The sequence below is a fragment of the Pteropus vampyrus genome, unplaced genomic scaffold (assembly GCF_000151845.1).
Source record: "Pteropus vampyrus isolate Shadow unplaced genomic scaffold, Pvam_2.0 Scaffold18, whole genome shotgun sequence".
Classification (NCBI taxonomy): domain Eukaryota; kingdom Metazoa; phylum Chordata; class Mammalia; order Chiroptera; family Pteropodidae; genus Pteropus; species Pteropus vampyrus.
The window spans coordinates 10,037,969-10,046,521 of NW_011888799.1; positions in this window are offsets into that span (position 1 = coordinate 10,037,969).

Consider the following 8,553-nt stretch of genomic DNA (forward strand, 5'->3'; position numbering starts at 1 on the left):
TTAATTTGGTAAGCAATTGCTAAACTGTCTTTGAAAGTGGCTGTTGCAATCACTTCTTGCTTCTGCTTTTGCATCTTTAGCTTTCCCCTATATATATTGTGTGTGTGTGTGTGTGTGTGTTGTAAAACAATAACATGAGATTACCCTCTTAAAGTTTTAAGTGTACAGTACAATATTATTAGTATATGCACATTGTTGTACAGCAAATCTTTAGAACGTTTTCATCTTGACTGAAAATCTATACCCATTGAGCAGCAAATCCTTATTCTCCCTTCCTCCCAGCCCCTGGCAACCCCAATTTTACTTTCTGCTTTTATGAGTTCGACTACTTAAGATCTCCATATAAGTGATCATACAGTATTTGTCCTTAACGAACATATGATCCAGCAATCCCACTTCTGAGTACTTATCCAAAAAAATTGAAAATAGGATCTCAAAGAGATATTTGCACTCCATTGCAGCATTATTAATTGCAGCATTATTCACAATAGTCGAGAGCCGGAAACAACCTAAATGTCCATTAATAAATGAATGAATAAAGAGAATGTGGTATATATAAAAAATGGGATGTTATTGAGCCTTAAAATAGAAGAAAATTCTGTCATATGCTTCAACATGAATGAACTTTGATAACATGCCATTTCTGCACTTTTTATCTCTTCTTTCCAACACCTTGCAGTCAATGCAGCAGGATAACTAAGTTTGTTAAATTGGTGTCTAAAATAAAAGTAAATAGATGTATGGATATGATCAAGTAGATCCTGTGATGCACACACCCACATCTATATGTATGTACTTAGAGACTTTTCTTGATTATCCGTATTTTTATTTTTATTATTTATAATACACACTGTTATACTATTACGATCAATATAAAGAATATAAGTAGGAAACAGGTATAAGCAAAAAATGTTGCATAAAATGCATGGAGTTGAAAATATGTAATAAACAGCAATAACAGTTTAGGTAAAATTTGTAAATTAGATCTACTGTTCAGATCATATTTGGAGAGGTCTCTGATGCCTGTCGTCATTAGCTGATTAGCTGTCATTTTTATGCCCTGATTAACATGAGAGAGGTGAGAAAATTTTGTTTACTGTTAGAATAAATTTTGAGGTGTGAGAGATTTTTAAAATTTCATCATCGTGTCATTATGATATTTTTTTTTCATGAAAGTGTCACCTGAGGGGTTCTCAAAGTATGTCAGAATGAAAATTTCAGTTGGCACAAAAATAACTGTGTCTTAAAATATCATTTACTTCACCTCACTCACTTTTTCCCCTCTTTGAACCTTTTTGTGAAAAGAAGTATGTCTGTACTTTGCTCCCTGTAAATCTCCAGAGAGCCAGTTCAATGAGAACTTAATAAGTTTCCTTCAAATCACATACCCACACAGCTCTTTTTCAAGTTTTCATATCTGATGTGATTTATGTTTCATTTAATCACAATGTTTAGCATTTCCACACTTTCCAGGGAATTAGACTAGAATTCATGAACGTGGCCAGTAATACTGCAGCTAGTTTTGACTCTCCATCCCCCTCACTGCCTCATTCGGGAAGGCAGCATTGCAGAATAAAACGGTGGGTCTTCAACGGATAAACCAGGGAAGTTCATGAAATTTTATGAGGCTCAAGCAAGGAATAATAACTTTTAATAATCTAAAATATGAACATGATTGGTTCGTTGATCTAGGACCAAAACTTTTTTTAAACTTAGCTTTTGGAATTGTTTTTGTATTCATATTTACAAAGTAAATACCAATACCAATTTAGGCAAATACAGTCTCTCCTTCTACACACACACACACACACACACACACACACACACGCATACATATAGATTTGGTATATAGTAGCCACTCAATAAACATAAGAAGTGTTATTCTTACCAATATTTTTTAATTATCATCTTAAGTCATCAGGTGAAAAAAAATTTCTTTTGAGTAGTAGTGAGAAATTTCTCCTATGTAATCTTTGTTTCTCTTGATGAGAAATCTGTCTTGTTTTCATTATTTTAGAATCTGTAGGTTCTTACTGGTATTTTATAATGTGTGGAGCTGATTTCATGTTTAGTCGTATTTCATATTCCATCATGTTTGGGGCATTTACCTGGAGGACATGAGCTGTCTTGTTGGGTTTTCATGGATGGCACCTTACATTATGGTTGGGGGCACATTGTGACGTAGAAGGGAGGGGTCTAATGCTCTTCCCATTTCTTGTTCTCCTGATGTTTTGTCACTGCTCACACATGTTTATTTCTGAGGAATTCTTTACTTTAGGAGAACTCTGTCTCATTGCCTCTTCACATCAATATGGAAAATAAATCAAGGACAAATATAGTCTCACATTATATGTCAGTAGTTTTTAATTAATCACGGATGTGTGTTCCTTAGAGTTACCAGAGGATGTTTAAATATCATAACAAGATCAGAATTAGAATTCCGGTGAAGGCCAAGCATATGCATTTTAACAAGCTTTATAAGTGATTCTAATGTCCATTTAAAATTTTAAATCACTGATCTAAAGCAACCTAATTATAAATATATATACTCTCACTGTTCAGTCATTCACTGAGGCAAATTCCATTGGATACACAGTTCCATGGGCTGTTCTTTCTTTCAGGAAATATTTGAATGGCCATCAATGGGTATATTGAGTGTTTTTTGTTTTCTATTTCATTGATTTCATTTTTATCTTTATTATTTCCTTTCTTCTGTTTACATTTGATTTTTTTAAATTTTAGTTTTTTAAGATGTAAATCATATTCATTGATTGAGAAACTTCTTTATAAATGATGTGCTGATGTATTTTTGATGAATTTATCCCTTTATCATTATAAAATGACCTACTTTATTCCATATAATTTTCTTTGCTCTGCAATTACTTTTTCTGATACTAATATAGCCACAAGAACTTTCTTTTGATTAGTGTTAGTATGGTATCTCTCTTTTTCATTTTTCATTTTTAATCTATTTATGTCTTTATATTTAAAGTGCATTTCTTGTAGGGAGCATATAGTTAGCTTTTGCTTTATTCTCCAATTGGACAATATCTGACTTTCTGTCTTTTTACTGTTGTATTCCCAGTACCAAGTAGATTTCTTAGCTTATGATGAACAAACTGATATTTTTTTCTTCTAAATAGCTGTTATTACCCTTGTAGTTATATGAACACTACTATATTGTATGGAAGGTGCCAGCATCTTTCAAGCCATTGGTATCTTCTCCCTCAGAATTCCAACTTTCAAGTGTCTCTTTGTACACTTAAGTCTTATATTCTATGGCCATTAGTTATCTTTTTATATAGTTTATAAGTGCAACCAATCCTGGAACTTGGGTCCACTGAGATAGTTAGAGATTTCGTTTTGTGGCAATCATGAATCTGTACACAAGGCATGGCTTGGCATGAATAGAAAATCACATGCAACTTAAGGAAGTCATTGTTCTCTGTACTGTTTTTTCCTCTTCTCTCATTTAAGCATCTTTTTATTATTTTTCTCATTCCAGCAACTGTCTTTGGAAAGACATAGGATTTTTAAATTTTAAAAAATAAATCACATGCCTCCAAGGAAGACAAATTTGTGCTCCAAATCCATGCTTTTGAAAATAAAGTATCTTATCTCCAGGTGGAAGTTAGGTGCATGAATGAGAGATGAATCGGGGCATAACTGTTGGTGAAACTCTTTTCTAGAAGGGGACCATATTGATACCAAGATATGGGAACAATCTAAGTGTCTATCAAGAAATGAATGAATAAAGAAGTTGTTTTATACATATATGCACACATACACAATAGAATATTATTCAGCCAGGAGAAAGAAAGAGACTACATAAATGGACCTTGAGGGCAATATGCTAAATGAAATAAGCCAGACAAAGACAAATATTGCATAGTATCACACGTGGTATATATATATTCAAACTCCTAGAAACAGAGTAGAAAAGTAGTTGCCAGGGGCTGGGAGAATTAGGGAGAGGCTAGTAAAAGGTATAAAATAAGATTTGAAGATCTAATGCATACCATGATAACTACAGTTGACAACATTGTATTGTATAATGGAAATTTGCTAAGTAGAACTGAAATGTTCTCAAAAACAAAAAAGATAAATATGGGAGGTGATGGATGTGTTAATTACTCAATGGAAGGGAATCCTTTCACAATGTATACGTATATCAAATCACTTTATGTATTTAAACACTTTAAATACATTACAATTTTATATGTCAGTGATTTCTTAATAAAGATGAACTTGAAAATGGGTCATATGATCGGAAAAGCACAACTGTGGTGTTGGTAGGATAGGATATTTAAAACTGAAATTATATTGGAAAATCTGGGAACATTTCTTTTAGGGGGGCCGGTTTGAAATGACTTGCTATCTTTTAGGAGGCTCACCTAAAAGGATTGTGTTTATTTGACACATTACATATTTTTCCCTGAAATAAACATAATTTTTCACTTTTCTCCACGAAAACTTATTTGAAAGCAATGTTATATCTGTGGATTAAAGCCTTGTTCATTGATTTAGACAATAAATGTTTAATAAGATTCTATTAAGAGCTAAGTAATATAACTTAATTTCTCTAAATCTCAGTATTCATATCGACAGAATCATGATGATAATGACCTCCTTCACAGCATTACTGTTGTAGGGTTGCAGTGGAACAATGCATGTGAAACACCAGCACAGTGACAGTTGTGGGGGAGTTTACCTATTTAATGCTAGACATTGATATTGTGGGTCCTTCGTGCTAAAGGACAAAAACCTCATTTTCAATCCTGACAAAACTTTTGGGCTGTCAAGACAATGTGCTAACTTTTATCTTTTAAAAATTATTAGTGGGCTTCTCTTTTTCTCTTTTAGTGTTCTTTCTCAAGCATTTATATTGTTATTAAAAGAGAGTATGTTTTGATTTTAAAAAATAGCCTAAGAAGGCAATTAATGAAATCTTTAGAATTTAATTCTTGATTATTTAAAGATTAATCTGAGATTTTAAATTCGAAAAGAAAAAAGGAAGTATGTGACATCTTACAGTACAGTCAGCAAACAACACTATTCTAATTTCTGATCAATTATAAGAGCCAAGTAGCTGCTGCTGGGTTTTTAATCATCAATAAATTAAGCTTCCAAAAATTGCATCTCTCCTCATTCAATAAGATGAGATGATTTTTTTCCAACAATATGATTGGTCCTTTCTGCAGAGGGGCGGAGAGAACAGGACAGTCTAAAAAATGAATACCTTTCACTTGATAATGTTTAAAATCAGCTGAAGGGCAGAGTAACTAGAGGGTTGCTTTGGAAAGAACCAATAGAAAGCCTTGCGAGATCTGAGCAAATCCAGCCTGAGAAGACCCAGGAAAGAAACTTCCTTTTAGCAGGTCCCTAAATTGGTGAGTTTTAACAAGGGGATAGAATAACTAAGAAACGACAAATTCTAAGATTTACTGTCTGGAAAATACAACTTTGAATTGCGTGGTCAGTTAAATGGAATTATGATGACAGCCAAGGCATGATTCATGGGACGCAGAGACAATGGTTCTTAACTCACTTTTAGGGGGTTTCTCCCTCTCTTTTTTTGTGAGATTGTAATAATTAGGAGTAAGTTAGAGCCATTCTGTCAGAATCTTTATTCTGAATACCGGAATTGTGCAATTGATGACGTTATTGGATTTTTTTTCTCTTGTTGAGTTTAGGCTGAAATCTATCAACTAATGCATATCGACTTATGTTTAAAAGGCATCTTGGAAACAGAGTTTTAAATCAGAAATAAAACAAGGGAGGCACCCAGCAATAGAATAATGAGAGACTAAAACTGCAGCTTCTGATCTCCCCTAAGTACTCTGAGTGTCTTGACAAAGTAACTGTCTTTCTAGTCTATTTGTTGCTCCCAGTTTTTTTTAAACCTTGTGTGGCATGGATCATTTCTTTTTAAGAAAGAATGAATAGATTCTATTATTGAAAATTCTCAGGTATTTCATGTTGACCATTATTATTACTGAGGGCAACTTTGTAACTATAGGTCATAGCTAACATGATCTGTAGAGATTATATAAGCCCAGAGCAGAAGCACTTGAATTTGGGAAATGAGTAGGGGATTTCTGACCATGTATTTCAAAGTTATTTGATTTTGCCTAAGATTACTTTTACGGTAGAATTTGAGAGTTGGAGGGGAAAAAAATGTCCACAAGAAGGGTACAGAAAAAGGGTGTTTTCAGTTCGAGAAGGATTTGCAGGTCCTGTGTCCTGTGATGATGCAAATGGGAGTCCTGAGGTTCTAGTTTCATCTCCAGGGTTTAAAGTCTCCCAGATGCTCTCAAGCCACTCTCCAGGCCAGGTGCTACTCTGATTATCTGCAGAGGTTTGGGCTATTTGATTGCTTCTTTAGGAAGAGCTCTTGGATGTATGGGAAGTCCCCTGGGAGAGGAGGAGGAGAAGGAACCCCACGCCAGAGCTGGGCAACATTGTCTGGTACTTGAGTTGAAGGGGCCTCGTGTTCTGAGATTGAAAAGTATCGAGGGCTGGAAATTAAAATAGTAATTATTATATGAAATATTTACTTCATCCCCTTTGTCTGCAGAAAGGGAGTTGGAGAGGATGTGGAATAAATCAACTGGAAAGTTATTACTCAGAAGTTAGAAAGAGAAGAGATGGTTAAAATAGGAGTTAAATGACAGGTGACACTTTTAAAACATTAGTATTAACATTTAAGACAATATTAAAGCAGACATCTCTATTGTTTACAATTCTCTCATTACCTTTGACTTGTCAGTTTGCTTCAAGCTGAACTGCTTGGGAATAAATTGACACAGAGGTTATTATTCTCAACAGACAACTCTGCCTCTTTTTCACATGGCTTAGAAGATATTGAGTTGAATTGATTGCTCTCTTGCTGGCTTGGTTCTGCAGAAGAAATGTTTTTATTTTCCTTCCTTTTTTCCTCCCTCGCTTCTTCTCTCCTTCCCTCCCTCCCTCTTACTTCCTATATTTCCTGCCATATTTCTAGTTAAGTGGGTTGAAAAAAGCACAACTATTTTCATTTTCAGTATCATGTTGAACATGGCAGAAAAACGTGAAGAGTGCACGTGCATTTCTGTTTGACAGCCAGCCTCAGCTGATCATTAGTTTTCATTGTGGCTGTGAACATTTCCCTGGTAGAGAAGGCGAGACTCTCATTAGCACTAACAAACAGATAAATGTCACTTCTCTGGAGACCTGGATTGGGGGTATTTCAGCCTGTGAATTCTTTATTTCTTGATTGTTGCTTTATTGAAGAGCTTATAGGTTCATTTTTAATGTATATAAAAATACTATATCTTATATATATACAAAATAATCTGAATCTTTTCACTAGCATACAGATTTGATCTACAACATATTAGTATGGATATTATTACTGTTTGATACATATTAAGCACCTGTAGCTACTGACACAGAAAAAAATGATTGTGAAGAGTAGGCTTACACTTATTGAATTTACAGAACACTCAGTAATCAAGAAGAGACAAAATTTCTGAGGAGAAAACCCATGAGGTATCACCTGGAGCCTCAACCTATGGCTGACACACATCCAAAGCAGTGCTAGGCATATAATCAAGAGCACAGATGTTAGCTTCTACCTGTGTGGTGAGATTTCAGGGGTATGAGTAGAGTCCTTTGCAGAAAAAAATACTCTTTCTCAGCTCCTATGAGGTACCCCGTTAATGGCAAAGCTTCAATGGAAGTAACTCATGGACTTAGTAGGGGCCTGCCACATAATCTGTGGTCGCTAAATATTTATACAAATGAATGAATGGATGTAAAATTCTACTAATATGATAAATAACCTGTAACAAGCTTTTTATTAAAATATGGACAATAAATATTATAAAAGTAACACACCAATGTTACACAATTAGAAAATGAATATATCAAGTGTTCTCCCCATAAAAAGTCAAGAAAAAATTACTCCTAACATCACTATTCATAATAACTATACTATCACTATTCATAGTTTTAAAAAATTAAGCCCTCAACATATATCTATGTATTTTTTCTATACTTTTCTTTCTCCTAAAAAATGTCTTATAACTCTGATAATTAGCTTTTTTTCCCACCAAATAGATTGTGAACATCCTATGTCAACAAAATGTATCAACTCCATTTTCCTTTAGAGAAGAATCTGATAGGTAAGGACCAGGGCGATGGCGTGCCTTGGTGTGGTGCTCACATGTGGAAGGCCCAGCTGGGGCTAAAGAGGAGAGGAGAGAGACTAGAACAAAGGAACTAAAGAAAACTCACTTTCTGGTGTTTAATAAAGCCCTTCCTGCCCACAATGATGGGCCTGCGATGGCTGATTTTCCAGGCCAAGGTGCAAGAAAGTTTGGTCCTGAGTTGCTGGTCCCTCACCATAAAACACTAGCTTAAGTGAGTGACACAAATTTCTGAAGTTGATGTCAAAATGAATTTAACCACAGACCCTTTCTCCTGCAGGCTTGTTGTGGGTAATTCTTAAAGACAGTAGTAAAAATGGGCACTCACTCGACAAAGACCTGTATAAGCCATCTCTAGGACGTA